The sequence below is a fragment of the Vespa velutina genome, chromosome 3 (assembly GCF_912470025.1).
Source record: "Vespa velutina chromosome 3, iVesVel2.1, whole genome shotgun sequence".
NCBI classification, from domain to species: Eukaryota; Metazoa; Arthropoda; class Insecta; order Hymenoptera; family Vespidae; genus Vespa; species Vespa velutina.
This window is the reverse complement of record NC_062190.1, coordinates 9,418,688-9,422,266: the sequence shown is the minus strand read 5'-3', so window position 1 is coordinate 9,422,266 and position 3,579 is coordinate 9,418,688.

Sequence of the window (3,579 nt, the reverse complement as noted above, 5' to 3'; positions counted from 1 at the left end):
TTTTGAACTAATTACCTTTTCCTCCATTTCAATAAACTACCCTTGGAAATTTGTATTAGCGAATATATGGAGAACGAAAGGAGAACATTTTGACGAACGTTAGAAGGAAATAGTTTATTTTTAAACGAGTAATATAATTTTTAATAGTTATAAAATAAGACATAAGGTATAATTTATTTATATGTATATAGATATAATATATTTATAAATTATATATCGTATATTTATAATTATTAAAATCATCAAAGGATAAACTATAAAGTGTAAAGTATAAATTTACGTATAAATATATTAATCGTATATTTATAATTATTATTATAAATATTATCAATGGAAAATAAGATAGATATTTTTATATAATTATGTGTTTAAAATTATGCGACATAATAATTAATGATTGTAAAGTGTAGACAGCAATAGAAAAAGTCGAATGTTGATGCTAATAATAATAATTTGAGAAAAAAAAAGGAAAGGAATTAAGAAAAAAAAAAAAAAAAAACGAGAAGAAAAGTTAAATAATCGAGTCAATTGAGAAAGAATATATAAATATATTCGTGAAAATTTAACTTCATTTAATTTAAATGATCTCACTTTTCAAAATGCATTTAATCATTTTTCCATGATATATACCTAATAATGATTAATTCTCCTCCGTCTCGGACAATATGGGGAAAACACAAGTCATGCAGTTCATCGTCGTTTTCAATTCATCGGTGTGGTTATTTAATCAAACATCTCACCCGCTCAGAGCCGGTACGTTAAGGACCAACTTGTACGAAGGAAGGGTGCGACCCTTCCTACGATTCTTGGTTATGTAAACGAAGGGGGATGAAAACCATTCCATTTCACCCACAGAATCCGACTCCTCTACTGCATCTACGATCATTCCCATCGTCACTATCCACTATACCCTTCGTCGTACTAGGCTACTACTAGGGTGGAAAGGGACACAGGCGACACTAAACTTCTACGATAACGTTGGATCATGATTATCATCATCACGATACCTACTCAGCCTTAGTTTTCCAACCATTTGTCGGGATTTGTTTCGGATACGAATGGATTCGTGTCGTGGCAATGAAAACAATATGCCTCTTTTCAAATAGGGGAGATCCTTCCTGATTATATACAAAGATTTATATCCTTTCTAAATCATTCGAATAAATATACGATTACTAGTTACTATATCCACGAATTAATCAAGAAAATAATACAATCAGTTTTTCACAATTATTCTCTATTTTCTATACGTGTTATATACATTCAATTAATTTTCTAATCAATTGTTTTTTTTTCTTTTTTTTTTTTTTTATGTAATCCTGATTCTATGTAAAATATATGACGACACATGTAACATCCTTTTTCGTACTTAACAATTAATCGATAAATTATATTATAATAAATATAAATATTTGAACAAATAAATATTATTCATAATTTATTCATATATAAACATATAGCTATTTAATATTTAATATTTTATATATATATATATATATATATATATATTTTTTTTTTTTTTTTCTTATATGACGCATGTATAAATTGTTATTCCCATTTAATAATTAATTAAGAAATTATTAATCTATCATTAATATTAATTATTAAATATTATAATTTATCGATATATACATATATAATACTTAACGAAAAAATTTTCTTTTCTTTTATTTTATTTTTCTTTTTCTTTCTTTCTTTTTTCATATATCCATAAGTACCTAAGTATTCTTGCATTATACAATTATATAATAATTAATAATTTATAGTATACGACAAATGTTCTATCATATATTAATATATATGTTTTTTTTTATTAATGAGAGAAATTCGAGAAAAATTTTTAGACGATTGTTCGGACGTCGTTGAAAAGATAAATTTATAAGTCAGTGCGAGAAGATGTCCTCGAAGATTCGTTGACAAGCTTGTATTAAACTCTCGCCTCGAGATATACCTACTTCTCTGCCACTCTCCGTAGCTTCCCCTTTACGCAGCTCGTTTCTCGCATTTGTCAACAGGCCACTATAAAGCGAGAGAATAAACGCGCCGAAGCGTGCTACCATTCGGATCGTGTCAACGCCCGACGATGAAAGAAGAATACCTGATGCGTACGAGAAATGATCCTCTCCCTCCCGCCCTATCTCGATCATTTCTACGATAGATATACTTTACGATCGATCTGTCGTTTGATAATAGAAAAAAAAAGAAAAAAAAAAAAGAAAAAGAAATAAACAAAAATCTATGTCGCCTAACAATTAAGATAATCTTCTTTCTTATCTTCCTTCTGTTTTTTTTATCTTCTGAATTTTCACTCTGCCATATTATTAAGAATATTTTTCATAATTAAATTTCCATCATATAATATTTTATAAATCTTCTAAATCTATGAATAATATAAATAATTACGTTGTGATATATATGTGTGTGTGTGTGTGTGTGTGTGTGTGTGGGCGTATAAAGAATCGTTTAATACGCTTATGAGTAATATATATATATATATATATATATATATTTATTTATTTATTTATTTATTTCTTGACGACTATGATCATAAATCTGACACACATATATATGAAGCTTAATTGTAATATTAATTATTAATAATTAATTATCGTAAATCGTATATATCATGGTGATATCAATTATTCTATCGTAGTTTAACGTTATAGGAAATAAATTGTTGGTGGCACCATAGGCATTCGTGATATTCAAAGGAACTCTATGTAGAACTCGACGGTAGGTATCGAAAGACGAGACATACGAGGGAAAGATCGTGCGAAACCACAGCGATTTCCTTCGATAATTTATGACGATTATTATTTTCGCTTTGCCAAGTGGGAGGGATAAAATGAGGAGGAGGATGAGGTAAAGAAGAAGGAGAGGACGAGGAGGAGGTAGAGGAGGAGGAGGAAGAGGAGGAGGAGGAGGAGGAGGAGGAAGAGATTCTCGATGGCAAAGAAGGAACCCGGGTGAATCAGATTTATCGCCGCTTTGCGAGGTATAAGGCGGCATAGAAACGAAGCCTCTAAGGCTCGTAAGTCACGGTGTTGCTCTCATACTAACGTCTTAGGTATAGTTAATATACCATAGGATATACGGATACACAAACATTGATACAAACTGGCGTCCATTACAAAAGAAAACTCGAATAGCTCGGGCAAGGAACACTTTGGTTCTTGATCATCTTGTCGTGCTTGTAATTATCGAGGGAATGGAGCCAAATGCGAAGAAAGGAAAAGAAGAAGAAGAAAAAGAATAAGAGAGCAACCTAATTAAAATTATATATAGTATCTACTTGTAGGTATACGATTTTATAATAAATTTCTATCAATAAGAGAAGTGAAGTAAGATACATTTTTTTTTGCTTTTAATGCACTTGATATTTTTATTTATTTATAGAAAAGATAAAACATTGATACATATATATATATATATATATATATATATATATGCGTATTGGGGTATATATGTGTATGTGTTAAAAAATAAGTTAGAAGAAAACTTAGTAGATCTTATCTATGGAAGCTTTGTAAAGATCAAAGGAGGATGAGAAAGTCAAAAATAATAATAACAACAACAACA